This window comes from Lampetra planeri, chromosome 76, assembly GCF_965212315.1.
Source record: "Lampetra planeri chromosome 76, kcLamPlan1.2.h2, whole genome shotgun sequence".
Lineage (NCBI taxonomy): Eukaryota > Metazoa > Chordata > Hyperoartia > Petromyzontiformes > Petromyzontidae > Lampetra > Lampetra planeri.
This window is the reverse complement of record NC_136181.1, coordinates 2986279-3002491: the sequence shown is the minus strand read 5'-3', so window position 1 is coordinate 3002491 and position 16213 is coordinate 2986279. Positions and strand designations below refer to the sequence as shown.

At 51.5% G+C, this 16213-nt stretch overlaps 1 protein-coding gene across 2 annotated transcripts in view; it reads left to right on the top strand.

Annotated features, from left to right (window-relative positions):
• The first annotated feature begins 1663 nt into the window (after positions 1-1663).
• The window catches only part of LOC144737946 (transmembrane protease serine 6-like), an 85322-nt gene continuing 70772 nt past the window's right edge, over positions 1664-16213 (top strand). For both annotated transcript variants that reach the window (XM_078620851.1, XM_078620852.1), the window contains exons 1-4: positions 1664-2916; positions 8417-8552; positions 9304-9494; positions 11263-11316. The gene's annotated coding sequence lies outside the window, so the exon portion shown is untranslated. The remainder of the gene's footprint in view (positions 2917-8416; positions 8553-9303; positions 9495-11262; positions 11317-16213) is intronic.

Genomic DNA, 16213 nt, shown 5'->3' with positions numbered 1-16213 from the left:
AAAACAAAAAACACAACTCTGATAATGTATGCACTGTCCTTGAAGTTGATTGGTCCACACCCGAGACAGCTTTCCTTAGGGCCTAGTCTCACATGGGTTGGACCAGATGACGCCAAAAGGCGACTAGGCTCTAAGGAAAGCTGTCTCGGATGTGGACCAATCAACTTCAAGGACAATGCATACATTATCAGAGTTGTGTTTTTTGTTTGCATTTGACTGCAAGTATTGTGGTTAATGTAAACATGATTCCTTGCCAAAAGGTGTCAGTTTTGTTGCCAGATAGAAGGGTAAAAAACCAATTATCAGTATCTTTGTATTTTACCAGTGGGTAGGGCCCGACCACTGAGTCGCTATGGAGAGGCTCTTTAATCAGAAGTCACCTGGCCATTACAAATGACTCATCATCATCATCGTCGTCGTCGTCGTGTGAAAATTTATATCGGAAGTGAAATGACTCTAAGGCGGTGGTTGTTCTTGTGCTTAACCTCCTGGGGTTCATCTCGCCACCCCCAACAACCACACCGAACACAACCAACACAACAACTGCACTGACCACAACAACCACAACAACCACACCGAACACAACAACCACAACAACCACACCGAACACAACAACCACAACAACCACACCGACCACAGCCAACACAACTACACCAAACACAGCCAACACAACAACTACACCGAACACAACAACCACAACAACCACACCGAACACAACAACCACCACAACCACACCGACCACAGCCAACACAACTACACCAAACACAGCCAACACAACAACTACACCGACCACAACCTACACAACAACCACAACCAACACAACAACCACACCGACCACAACCAACACAACAACTACACCAAACACAACCAACACAACAACCACACCAAACACAACCAACACAACAACCACAACCAACACAACAACTACACCGACTACAGCCAACACAACAACCACACCGAACACAGCCAACACAACAACCACACCAACCACAACCAACACAACAACCACACCGAACACAACCAACACAACCACCACAACCAACACAACAACTACACCGAACACAGCCAACACAACAACCACACCAACCACAACCAACACAACAACCACACCAACCACAACCAACACAACAACCACACCAACCACAACCAACACAACAACCACACCAACCACAACCAACACAACAACCACACCAACCACAATCAACACAACAACCACACCGAACACAGTCAACACAACAACCACACCAACCACAACCAACACAACAACCACACCAACCACAACCAACACAACAACCACACCAACCACAACCAACACAACAACCACACCGAACACAACCAACACAACAACCACACCAACCACAACCAACACAACAACCACACCAACCACAGCCAACACAACAACTACAACCAACACAACAACCACACCAACCACAACCAACACAACAACCACACCAACCACAACCAACACAACAACTACACCAACCACAACCAACACAACAACTACACCAACCACAACCAACACAACAACCACACCAACCACAACCAACACAACAACTACACCGACTACAACCAACACAACAACTACACCGACCACAACCAACACAACAACTACACCGACCACAACCAACACAACAACTACACCGACCACAACCAACCAAACTACACCGACCACAACCAACACAACAACCACACCGAACACAACCAACACAACAACCACAACCAACACAACAACCACAACAACCACACCAACCACAACCAACACAACAACTACACCAACCACAACCAACACAACAACCACACCAACCACAGCCAACACAACAACTACAACCAACACAACAACCACACCAACCACAGCCAACACAACAACTACAACCAACACAACAACCACACCAACCACAGCCAACACAACAACCCCAACCAACACAACAACCACAACAACCACAACCAACACAACAACCACACCGACCACAACCAACACAACAACCACACTGAACCGAACCAACGCAACGACACCGACCACAACCAACACAACAACCACACCGACTACAACCAACACAACAACCACAACAACCACAACCAACACAACAACCACAACCAACACAACAACCACAACCAACACAACAACCACACCAACCACAACCAACACAACAACCACAACAACCACAACCAACACAACAACCACACCGACCACAACCAACACAACAACCACACCGACCACAACCAACACAACAACCACACCAACCACAACCAACACAACAACTACAACCAACACAACAACCACACCAACCACAACCAACACAACCACCACACCGAACACAACCAACACAACAACAACACCGAACACAACCAACACAACAACCACACCGACCGCAACCAACACAACAACCACACCGAACACAACCAACACAACAACCATACCAACCACAACCAACACAACCAACACAACAACCACAACCAACACAACCAACACACCGACCACAACCAACACAACAACCACACCAACCACAACCAACACAACAACCACACCAACCACAACCAACACAACAACCACACCAACCACAACCAACACAACAACCACACCGACCGCAACCAACACAACAACCACACCGACCGCAACCAACACAACAACCACACCAACCACAACCAACACAACAACTACAACCAACACAACAACCACACCAACCACAACCAACACAACCACCACACCGAACACAACCAACACAACAACCACACCGAACACAACCAACACAACAACAACACCGAACACAACCAACACAACAACCACACCGACCGCAACCAACACAACAGCCACCACACCGCCAACAGTGGAAACGACAACATGGCCGGCGACCGATTCAACACCACCGCCGACCTCGACGGCAGCGCCAGCAAGCAGAGCATCGCCACTGGGGCCAGGTGAGAGCGTTCTGTCGGCATGCATGTGTAGTGTTGTAAAGGACGGACTTATAAAGTTCTTCATGGCACACACTGTTTATTGTCTTAATACACAGTCCCTATCACACTAAGGGGTATATGGTCCCCTCACCCGTTACCTTGAGGAGGTACAAGCCTCCCGGACCTTGCACAGCTCTCTAATCTCCCTGCTATCCTAGCGTCCTCTGGCTGGACCTAGGGAATCTCTCCCCGACCACTGGTTACACTGAGCCCTAGCCCTGAGAAGGGCTGGAGGGCTTGGTCCAGGGTCCTAGATGTCTTCGGCCGACTTGGGTCTTCGTGTAGCAGAACTGGCCAAGAGCTCTCAGCGCTCCGGCTTTTATACCTGTTCGTGGCCGGGTTGTCCAATCCACGGCCACCTTGTGGGACCCTCCGATTGGTCCTTCCCAATCTGGCATTTGGATCCTGACCGTTTTATTGAGCGAGAAAACCTTGTTTACGATCCGTTCTCTCACAGCTTGCGAACCGCGAGTAGTTATCACCACTACACATGTGTGACGGGCTCAATTCAGGCGCGCATCTTCTCCCGGGGGCAACACGTCTATTCAACACCAGTAGCTCAATAAGTTAACAATGATAATGACCTAGGGCGGTGACCACCCCGGCTAACTATACACTGACTCTATCCTATAGCGATATCTTTTATGACGCTACATCACCCCCCCCACCCCGCCCTTTGTAAAAATACAGCCGTCCTGGCTGTCAACAGCCCATAACCAAATACTCTTTGGTTCTTTCGGTAAAGCCACGTATAAAGAGAAAATAATAAATTAAATTAAATACTAGCATACGACGTTTCGATTGCAACACAAGCAATCGTCATCAGGTATAAATGAAATAGAAACACAAATCTAGTATACTTAGAAATGTGATGTAATACAACAGAGAGTCGGATAACACAACAGTCAACGCCCTACCTGGTTGATTACGTTCTTCCTGAGAATGCTAAATTTGAGAGAGAGATAAAACACAGAACCAGAGACATATAGACAGACATATAAGTAGAGACAGTTATCACAGAGATACATAGAGAGAGACACATACATCGGCACACAGAGAAATAGTTTGCCCCGCAACAAAATGTAACAACAATATTTAACTGGTGACAGAATCATAAATACCGTATAGACAGATTCCGAAAGGGGGGGGGGGGGGGGGGAGAGAGAGAAAGAAGGAACAACAATAACAAGAACAGAACAACAAACAAAACTAGCAATGTACATACACAACCCAGATTACTCCCCCCCCCCCACCAGCCCGTGCCGCCCGTATGCGTGACAACCACCGACGGTGCAGGAAGGAGCAGCGTGGTTGGGGCGAGTTATTTAAATCGGGGAGTTTTAGAACGAGCGCGTGATGCCGGGCCTCCTGGGGAGGCAGGCATGGGCTCCCTGGAGGTCCCGGGGGAAGCCTGTCGATGGTCTGAAGGGCGCGGCCCAGAGGTCGCAACCGCGTACCCGATACCCGTACCCTACCCGATACCCGGCTACCCATACCCAGCCGGGTACGGGTACCCGTTTGCGACCCTGGTGCGGCCGGGTACGGGTAGACCGTGAGTCACTGGTGAGTCACTGTTTGTCACTCATTTCCCAACGTCTTGTCTCTTCTCACAATTCAAGTTCCTAGAATCAACCCACCCACGCCTGCAACATGGCTTCATCCCAGAGGTCGCAATCGGGTACCCGATACCCGTACCCTACCCGTACCCGGCCGGGTACGGGTAGGGTACGGGTATGGCCGGGTACGGGTACCCGTTTGCGACCCTGGTGCGCCCGGTTACGGGTACGGGTAAGGAATCAAAACCCGTTTGCGACCTCTGGCGCGGCCCCTCCCGAGGTCGCTCCGCTCTCTGCGGTCCGAGCGGGATCTGTACCGCTGGCGACGTCCGAGGTGTTAGGCAGAATCACAGAACTCTCCTGAGGACCAACTCCCCCCCCCCCCCCCGGACGCGTACCCCAGCTCGCCGGGCACATCCGACACTCGACCCTTGTGTAATGGAGATGAAGGGATCTTGCACGGAGCAACAAAAGGCTTAAGGTCGCGAGGGGTGCACAAAGCAATACCGGCGACCAAATCGAATTTTTACACATCGTGGCCTGTTGGCCTGAACCACCTCGACCGGCCCTCACCAAGGTTTGTACAGTTTGGGGGAGGTATCCACGGGAACCTGAGTGCAGTGCAACCAAGCCCTGTCACCCTGAGCCCACGTCTTGCCTGATAGTCGAAGCCGCCTTAGCCGCTCATTGGTAGACTGCCGTAAGGCCGAATTCTTTCTGGAAGCCTCCCGTGCCTCCGACACCCTCTGAAAGGTAAGACGCATGGGCTCAGGCATGTTAGCCTTAGGTTTAGTCTGGCCCGTGTTTAGTTGGACCTCCCTCCCATACATTACAAAACACGGCGAGTAGCCGGTAGAAGCGTGGGGAGCCATCTTGTAGGCCGCGAGAACCCCCGGGATCGAAGTTAAGGTTCTGTGCAGTTGCTCCACCATCCCGTCCGTCTGGAGATGATAAGGCGACGTCTGAACCTTTTTCGTGCCCAATGAGTAACACACTTCCTTTCACAATTTAGAGGGAAAAATGTTTCCCCTGGTCACTGAGGAGGTGCTCCGGGTCCCCCTTGTCCAACATGTAGCTGTGGAGGAATGCCTCCGTGATAGCCGCAGCCGACTTGTTGGGAAGCGGCCAGGCCATCGGCCAGCAGGAAAAATATTCTACGCCTACCAATCAATATTTATTTCCCCGCGGTGTGGCCCAAGAACTTTTACCGTGATGAGCTCATTTTTGCGGGATACACGAATGGATTGCAAGGGCGGACAACACAATTTAGGCAGGGATTTGCGACGAGCGCATTGCACACACCTCTTCAGCACATCACTCACATCTCTAGACATTCCGGGCCAGAAAAAGTTGAATTTGAGGGTTGCGAGCCTTTGGTGCACTCCAAGGTGCATCAGCTTTTCATGCACCGCCCAGATGACCTTACCCCTGAGGACAGTGGGCACCACGATGCTATAGCAGCGCAACCCGTCGACCCAGTGCATGAAGAGCCCCCCTTTGAGGATGACTGGGGCCACCCCACGGGAGTTTGCCCCCTTAGGCTCCCTGACATGGCGTCGCAGTTTAAATAAGAAGGAGTCCTTCGCCTGGAGGCGTTTCCACTCAGCATGGTTCAGACCGAGGGTGGCATCACAAGCGTCAAAACCCTCGGAATTGTCGACCGAAGCGCAGGCCTGGGTCGAACCCCTCAGATGGTGTGGTACACGCCACCACTTGCGTGCGTCATCGTAGAAAACAGTGTGCTTGAATGCACTGTGCGATTTTGAGTGATGTTAAATCGTCATCTTCTGAGGCTAACAGGACGACGTTGAGTTCCATCGCTAAGGCCAGCATACGTTCTAATACTAAGGAGTCAATCCCATCATGCTCCGTTTTTGGAAAAGCCACCTGCGCCAGTGCCAACAGTGCGCTCTGGAAGGCAAGAGGAATCTCGGCCTCCCCCCACCTCCGTGCGGTAAACTTTTGGTGAACGTTCGATGGCGGGTCGTATATCGACGCCATCTGCGCGAAGGCCAGCGGCAGTGTGGCCCTCTCCGATGGCCAAGGCGTCGTCGTCCAGGGCGGCGGGAAGCGCCCTCAGTGCCTCTGCCTCCGTCCAGCTCCCCAAATCACAGGTCACTGTGAGGCAGTGCAGGAAAGCATCCCAATAATCCCCCGCCGCCGTGAACTCCTTGACGAACGGTAGCCGGCGTTTGAGTGACGGGAGCTCTAAGGCAGCTTCGGCGGGGAGTTCCATTTTGGCGGGCTCCTCATCCCGCCCGAGCGCCAAAATGGCGGCCGCCCACGCGAACTGCGCGGCCAAAGATTCCATCGCGCGGGAAGCAGCAGCAGCAGCCGGCTCGACTTTCCCAGGCTCCGGCGCTCCAACTTGCACCGCCGGCTCCTCCTCGTCGAGCCCGGTGAGCAGCGCTGCCGCAGCCGTCGGAAGCTCGGCGATGCGGGCGCGGTATGACCGGCGCTCTCTCGCCGATGGTGGCGAAGCAGCGATAATAATAATAGTTCAATTTGTAAGACGCGCAAATTTGCAGACGTAGTGGCCGCAACTCAGAGCCAAGCTCAGAGTCGCTCGAAAGCGTGATTGTAGAGGTGAGTTTTTAAGTCTCTCTTGAAGGAGGCGATTGAGGTGATGCTGCGAATGTGCAGAGGGATGGCGTTCCAGACTGTTGGGGCTGCCACCGAGAAGCGGCGCATAGACATGACCATCCTGGATCTTGGTATCAAGAGGAGGTCGTGAGTCGCGCTGCGCAGGCATCTGCCGTGTGCTGAGCTGCAAGTCGTCAATAATGAAGAAAGGTCCTCTGACGACAACTTGGAACGTGGTCTTCGACGCGTGGACATTTTAGCTAACCTCGGTCTATGAAAAAAAAAATCTATACCCCACTTCTGTCACGAAATGTACCGGGTTAAATTCAGGCGCACATCTACTCTCGGGGGCAACATGTTAATTCAACACCAGTAGCTCAAACGTTAACAATAATAATGACCGAGGGTGGTGACCACCCCGGCTAAACTATACTCACGCTCTCTACTGATAACTACGATCGGACCAGACAGCCACGTGCTGCCTGGCCGACGTGCTTGACGACCGGAGGCGAGGACCCAGGCTTGAAGACCCGACGATTCACAGCGACGAACAACCCCAATCCCTTCCCGGACTTCCTTTATATCCACCCCCAGCATGGCCTGGCTCCCCCCTTGGCCATGCCCCCCCTTCCAGACCCCTCTCGGGATTTTTGGGGCTTATATCACCTGCTCTCCTTTGAGCACTTCTATGGCATACTCCCCCTAGTGCTAGAAAGAGGCTCTGCACATACATTACCACCCTTAACCTGGTACTGACTCTATCCCATAGCGATATCTTTTATTATTCTACACATGCACAGTGGCTCGTGTGCATCACGTGATTGCGACAAGGCCTCACCACGTGCTCACAATGAGGCCTCACCACGTGACCACAATGAGGCCTCACCACGTGCTCACAATGAGGCCTCACCACGTGACCACAATGAGGCCTCACCACGTGCTCACAATGAGGCCTCACCACGTGCTCACAATGAGGCCTCACCACGTGCTCACGATGAGGCCTCACCACGTGACCACAATGAGGCCTCACCACGTGCTCACAATGAGGCCTCACCACGTGACCACAATGAGGCCTCACCACGTGCTCACAATGAGGCCTCACCACGTGACCACAATGAGGCCTCACCACGTGCTCACAATGAGGCCTCACCACGTGCTCACAATGAGGCCTCACCACGTGCTCACGATGAGGCCTTCGAGTTATAAAACCACTCCCATTCCACGAAATTACGTTGCGCGTTGCGACCATCACCAAAAAGGGGGTGTCTGTGGTGCCAAAAAAACTCGGTGTCATCCCCCGCTCCCCCCCCTCTCCCTGGAAGGTCGGAGCGACTTCTCAAATGTCAGCGGCACCGTCGCGTCAGCCGAGTATGTGCCGGTCGAAAGCGCAGTGAGCCACGTGTTCGCGATCCACACCACGGAGCCACACGTCATCAGGGTCAAGTTCGAGTGGTTCAGGTATTAAATTGACTTGGCGGGGGTGGAGGGGGGTGGCGGTGGTGGTGGTGATGGTGGTAGAGGTCGTGGTGGCATTGGTGGTGGGGGCGGAGGAGGTGTTGGTGGTGGTGGCGGTGGTGATGGTCTTGACGGCAGTTGTGGTGGTGTTGGTGGTGGTGATGGTGGTGGGGGCGGAGGAGGTGTTGGTGGTGGTGGTGATGGTGCTGACGGCAGTTGTGGTGGTGTTGGTGATGGTGGTGGGGGCGGAGGTGTTGGTGGTGGTGGCGGTGGTGATGGTGTTGACGGCAGTTGTGGTGGTGTTGGTGGTGGTGATGGTGGTGGGGGCGGAGGAGGTGTTGGTGGTGATGGTGGTGGTGATGGTGGTGACGGCAGTTGTGGTGGTGGAGGTGTTGGTGGTGATGGTGGTGGTGATGGTGGTGACGGCAGTTGTGGTGGTGTTGGTGGTGGGGGCAGAGGAGGTGTTGGTGGTGGCGGTGGTGGTGATGGCATTTTCTTACAGCGCCGGCAACGGGGCGATCACAACAAGTGGATGAACGTTCAGGGAGTAAACGCAGCCCCCCCCCCCCCGCTTTATCGTTTTCCCCCACCCTCCGCTCCGACTCCCCCCGGACACCCCTCAGGAATCGAACTCGGGTCGCCAGGTTCAGTAGCGCAGTACGGCGCTGCCATAACGGCTACACTACAGTTATCTTGTGACTTGCAGTGACTGTACGATCTCTCCTCCTCCACTCCTCCGACTCCCCTCCGACAGCCTCATCAACGACTCGTCGTGCCTGAACGAGAGCCTCACGGTGCTGGACGGTGACCCCGGCAGCGGTGGCGGTGACCCGGAGACCCTGGCCGTGCTGTGCGGCACGGGGCGCGGCTCCGTACCCCCCCACAGCCTCAAGTCGACGGGGCAAAGTCTCACCCTGGTGCTCAACTCCACGGGGCCCCTGGAGGGTAACTTAGTGATGGTGGTGGCAGTGATGGTGATGGCGGTGGTGGTGATGGTGGCGGTGGTGGTGGTGGCGGTGATGGTGGTGGTGGCGATGGCAGCGGTGGTGATGGTGGCGGTGGTAGCGGTGATGGTGGTGGTGATGGCGGCGGTGATGGTGGTGGTGGCAGTGATGGTGGCGGTGATGGTGGTGGTGATGGTGGTGGCGGCGTCGGTGGCGATGGTGGCAGTGACGGTGGTGGTGATGGTGGTGGCAGTGGTGGCAGTGACGGTGGTGGTGATGGTGGTGGTAATGGTGGTGGTTGTGGCGGAGGTGGTGGTGATGGTGGCGGTGGTGGCAGTGACGGTGGTGATGATGGTTCTAGATTTGAAGCTTTCGTGACTGCAAGGATTCATATTCTTAGGTCTTATTCGGTAAAGTCACGTAGGAAAAAAATTAAAATTTATAAAAGTAAAATAAAAAATAAAATAAAAATCACGACGTTTCGTAGGCAGCACAAGCTTCCGTCTTCAGGTGGAACCGTCACAGCATGATAGCTGTATCAAGTGACTTTACCGAAAAAACCTAAGAATATGGTGATGATGGTGTTGGTGGTCGTGTAAGGCCGCATTAAGGTTCTTTGTAGGCCCTAGACACTTCTCAATGCCCTAATGCGAGTGGTATTGTCTTTGTACTGTTCGTCTTTTGGCGTCAGTCTTTGCTCCGTTACTGGTAGTGGTGAGACTCGGCCATAAAGAAGGCTGCTGCTGCTGTCTCTGGTGTAGGACAATCAGTTTAACAAACAATGACATGTGAAATTATTATCATCAGAGCATGTGTTGTTTGCATTTTGACTACAAGTATGTGGTTAATGTCGTAACTTGATTCCTTGCAAAAGGTATAATCTATTTGGTGTTTGGACATTTTAAAAAATCTCCTGTTTAAATACCGCTAGAAAGGGTAAAACTTATTCTTATTTTTTTTTATCTATGGGGACTCCTCTGCTTACAAAAGAGTTCAGTTCCAGAGGTTTGTTCGTTAGTCCAAATTTTCTCCTGTCGATTCCAAACACTAAACAACGGGAAAGGCTTCAAAAGTTGAGTAATCTTATGTAGATGTAGATGCCATTGGTATCATCATGCTCTGCAGATGTGAATGCCACTGCTTCTTCACGTTCTGTAGATGTAGATGGCACTGGTTCTTCACGTTCTGTAGATGTAGATGCCACTGGTTCTTCACGTTCTGTAGATGTAGATGCCATTGGTTCTTCACGTTCTGTAAACGTAGATGCCACTGGTTCTTCACGTTCTGTAAACGTAGATGCCACTGGTTCTTCACGTTCTATAGATGTAGATGCCACTGGTTCTTCACGTTCTGCAGATGTAGATGCCACTGGTTCTTCACGTTCTGCTGATGTAGATGCCACTGGTTCTTCACGTTCTGTAGATGTAGATGCCACTGGTTCTTCACGTTCTGCTGATGTAGATGCCACTGGTTCTTCACGTTCTGTAGATGTGAATGCCACTGGTTCTTCACGTTCTGTAGATGTGAATGCCACTGGTTCTTCACGTTCTGTAGATGTAGATGCCAACACCGCCATCAATTGCGCTGTGGTTGAACTTACGACTCTCGGTCCAAACAGGCAACTTGAGATACGGACCAGGGTTTGTTCGTATCTCTGAAAGTTCTTAAGTCGATTATTCGTAAGCAGAGGGAGTCTCTGTATTTACGAATTTGAACTAAAATTGCATCTTAACGTCCTGCTTTTGCCTCTCTCCCCGCATTCTCTCCAGGACGAGGCTTCAGGATCAGCTACGTGTACCTTGGTAGAACTCAAACCTCAAAAGGTTAGATGCCGGTTTTATTATTGCTATTATTAATTTATTTAATGGAATTAACGATGATGGTTATATTGGTAATCGTGAAATACAGGACAGCATTGTTTGAAAAATGTATAATTAACGTTTTCTCTTACTATACAAATGTTTAAGCGACAGGATATTTACATATTCTTAGTTTTTTCGGTAAAGTCACGTAGGTAAATAAATGAAATTAAAATTAATACAAATAAATAAAAAATCACGACGTTTCGGAGGCAACACAAGTCTCCGTCATCAGGTTTTATTATTTTATTTTTTATTAATTTTAATTTAATTTTTACCTACGTGACTTTACCGAAAATACTAAGAGTATGAATCCTTGCAGTCACGAAAGCTTCAAATCTAGAAAGGATATTTACGTTTTAACACTTAGTAGTAAGAGGCTTTTGGCGACGAATATCATGCATAATGGAGGTTGTTGGGTTAGATCGCATAAATATTAATGCTGTGTCCTTAAACCACCACCTGACACAGCCAACTCAGCAAGGTTTTGTAACGTAAACAAAGCGTGACAATTGGTTACTTATCTTCTTGGTTCTTTCGGTAAAGTCGTCACGTAGAAGGGAAATAATAAAATAATAAAAATAAAACATAATAAAATAATTCTCACGACGTTTCGGCCACAACTCAAGCAGCCGTCCTCAAGTGAAGACCAGGTCTGTCGGGAAGACAGCGTCTAAATGATTATTTCCCTTCTACGTGACTTTACCGAACGAACCAAGAAGATGAATCCCTACAGTCACGAAAGCTTAAAATCGAAATTAGTTACTTAGTTCAGCACTAACCGGTGTGTGTGTTGGAGAGTAAACCCACTACAAGATTCTTCTTTGGTCAGGTATAATCATCAGGTATAATGAAATAGCAACATAAAATCTAACCAGAAAACTATAGACAGACATATAAGCAGACAGATATCACCAAGATACATTTCATTATACCTGATGATGATTGCTTGTGTTGCAATCTAAACGTCGTAGTATGCTATTATTTAATTTATTATTTTATCTTTATACGTGACTTAACCGAAAGAACCAAAGAATAATTCCTGCAGTCACGAAAGCTCCAAAATTAAGATTCCACTACAACATTATCAATTCGAGTAACCGTGACGTTCAGCCAGTAACAACAACAACAACCAGGCTGTCGCCTAATGATGCTGGTTGTTGTTGCAATTACTAGCGAAACATTACCAGGGTTACTCGGATTCAGTGGCGGCTCCTGCAAAATCTCTCAGGGGGGGCAAATGTCTGGATGATTGATAAGGATAAGGTCCACCCATGCAAAGGATAAATTAACAGCTTAAGCATGTAAAGGCAACTTCACTTTTTTAAAATCAATGAAAAATAAAGTGATTCTTACAATACATCTTGTTTGTTTCTATACTCACTATTAATACAATCCACTCAAGTTTCTTTTATTAAAGATTCCACTAGGTGGCGGAAAATTATATTGTTGGATGAAACGTGCTTACGTATGATGACGTAAGCACGTTAGGGCGAGCCCTCCCGGAAGCCCTAGAGAATGCATTGCAGCGCCCCCGTTCGAAAAAAAAAATCTTTGAATGTAAGTCTATGGGACCACTCGGGGCGATTCCCAGCTGGAGGGAAATCGCCCAAAAAGAGGCGGTACTCCACAGAACGTAGCATGACGCTGATTGGACTATATCCAGAGGCACAGTGACGGCTAGCGTGACTCTGTGGTTGAATGACATTGGTGGTGCGTCGCCCAATCGCCCTAATGAAGAAACCGCCCCTGCTCGGATTATAAATGTTGTAATGGGTTTACCCTCCAACACACACACACACTCATAATCCACGTTTTTGGGTTTAGATCGCGTTATTTATAAATGTGTAGTAACCCTCCACCACCCGACACGTCCAATCAGTAAAAAAAGTGTCACGTTGACAAAAGACAAAATAGTTCACTACTTTAGCCCACCGGTGTGTTGAAGCGTGAAACCACAACATTTACAAAAAAAATTGAGTACGACGTTTCGCTGGTAATTGCATCCAGCATCATCGGGCAATCCGCATGACTCACACAAAAAACCCCATAGAATCACACATAGACCCACAGACTCACACATAGATCCACAGACTCACACATTGACCCACAGACTCGCACAGAGACGCATGACTCACACAGAGACGAATTGCCTCACAAAGGGACCCATAGTTTGTTGTCCTTCCTGCTATACCTCCGATTAGCACGGATGGCTAGGTATGGTGCCAACGACAAAGTTAAATGTACACACATACTACACAATACACAACAACCACCGCCATTTTCCGCTAAGTGGCTTTGACATCACCACAGCGCCTGTGCCAGGCTAGGTGCACGTTAAGGCCATGTGAGGTGTCAAACGTCTGCTGGCAGGAGGTCACAGGACAGACCCAGCAGGTGCCATGCGTTGACTGCTGTGCCAGGCTAGGTGCAGGAGGAGGTCATGAGACAGACCCAGCAGGTGCCATGGGTTGACTGCTGTGCCAGGCTAGGTGCAGGAGGAGGTCACGAGACAGACCCAGCAGGTGCCATGGGTTGACTGCTGTGCCAGGCTAGGTGCAGGAGGAGGTCACGAGACAGACCCAGCAGGTGCCATGGGATGACTACTGTGCCAGGCTAGGTTTAGGAGGAGGTCATGGGACAGATCCAGCAGGTGCCATGCATTGACTGCTGTGCCAGGCTAGGTGCAGGAGGAGGTCACGAGACAGACCCAGCAGGTGCCATGGGTCGGCTCACTGAGATGACCGTTTGATGCACCACTTGTACCCCCTTGCTGTGTCAACACAATACACACAAAGATAAAGATCCCCCATGTAGACCCGAGCAGACGGTTGGGGAAAGTGCTATTAGCGAGTAGCACCTATGAAGGTCGGCACGGCACATGCAGGGGTGGGTGACCAGCACCACGCCCTTTGTCTCCCTGAGTGGTGATGTTTACACACCGCACCAGGTACTCATTTGAGGCTGAGTCGACCTATGGGAGGCCCATGACCGGTTCAGATAATCGTCACCAGTGTTGGCCTTGAGCGGTAATCGAACTCGTGTTCGGAGCACAGCACTCTAACCGCTATGCCAACGCTCCCGACAAAGACAACTATTCCCAGCATAGCCTTAACAGACTGTTGGAGCAAGTGCTGTTAGCGAGCGCCTATGACTGCTCCCCACCCAAACACACACACAACAACAACCGCCATTCGCCACTAAGTGGCAGTGACGTCACCACGCACTTGTGGCAAAGCTATGTGAAGTGTCGAACGCCAACTGGCAGGAGGTCACGATACCATGGGTCGACTGACTGAGATGACTGGCTGATGCACCACCTGTGCCCCCTAGTGTGGTAACTTGCTGTGCTTTAGCCACCCGGGGCTCCGCTCGTTGTTGTGAGAGTCGCTCCTCCGCCCTCCGTTGTTGTTGGAGGGCGATTGCCTCCGACTGCCCAGTAGCGTCCTTCACGAGCCTCCTCCAATGAGGCCGATCTTGACACCGCTGGTACCAGTCATCGGCAAGTCCACTCAGCTCCACGTCCTCCTGTACCACGTCACTCCATCTCTTCTCTAGCCCGTGCCGCGCCCGTTTAGCCCCCTCTATCCGGCTGGACAAACGCTGTTTAGGCATGCGGTGGCTGGGCATGCGGGCTACATGACCCAGACAATGCAGCCTTGCCTGCCGGAGGAGCTCACCGATGGGAATTTGTCCAGATCTTTCAAGGATTTGTGAGCTCCTCACACAATACAGCCTGTAGGTTAAACCCAGGATGGATCGTAGGCAGGCCAGCATAAATATTTCTAACCAGAGATGTTCCATTAGGAGGGTCTACGTTTTGCAAGTGTAGGGGTCTTACGGAGGAAATATGTGTAGAGCTGATATATATGGGATCCTACGGGAAACTAGCACAGTGGGCGGGGCTACGTCAGTGCACGGGCAGGTGCCCTCTACGACGTCCGCGCTTCGGACGTTGCGATCCCCCGGGGCCCCACCCCTCAGGGAGGGGGATGTATAAAAGGGGAATGTATCGGGGGGCTCGGGAGTGTTGGGTTAGCTAAGAAGAGAAGACGGAAGACGTCCTAGATAGAGCCCTGGTCTCCCCCTGGTACGCCGTCCTTGTCAGGACCGCGCAGGCTCGAGCCAGTGGCGTGGTGCCAGAGCCAGAGCCAGTGCTGGTCTGGACTCTGAGTACCGGGCCCGACTGACCAGTGTCGGGCCAAGATAGCCTCCCCTAGTCCACGAGAGGAGGACTCTGAGGCAGGCTAGGGTTAGCTAGGAGGTGTGTCCTCAGATAGACGGGTGAGGGGGGCCAATACCCCCTCAAGTGTGTATGTCACAACGTTTGGTGTAATAAACCTCAGTGTGCCTCAACCCCGGGTGTCGACCTGTATTCGACGGTACTACATCTGGCGTCAGAAGTAAACAACAACGAACATGGACACGCGCTGAACAGCTCGGGCCGGGGTGCAGGAGGCGGAGGACACCGCGGGAAGTGCGGTACCAGAGACGGCTGATGGGGGCAACGAGCAGCCGGGACCGAATGCATCCTTACTGGGGCATCGGGAGGAAGGGGAGTCGCTGTCCGACGGACTTCGGCTGGCGCAGGCGAGGTTGGCGGAGCTGCTATACGCTGCTGCCGCCACACTCGAGACCATCACTCGGCTGGGGGCTGCTGGACCACCGCGGGGCGAGGACGGCCGACGGCCGTTGCACCTTCCCGCCATTTCTACCGACGGCACTTTTGAAAGTCCCGCCATCGCCGCAGCAGCTGCCGAGGGCATGGCCAACCTCAACTTGGGGTCCGACATCGGTTCCGCTAGGGCTGCCGCGTTACTGCCTTCGGACGGAGCGTCACTATCTGCGCGACAGGCGATTA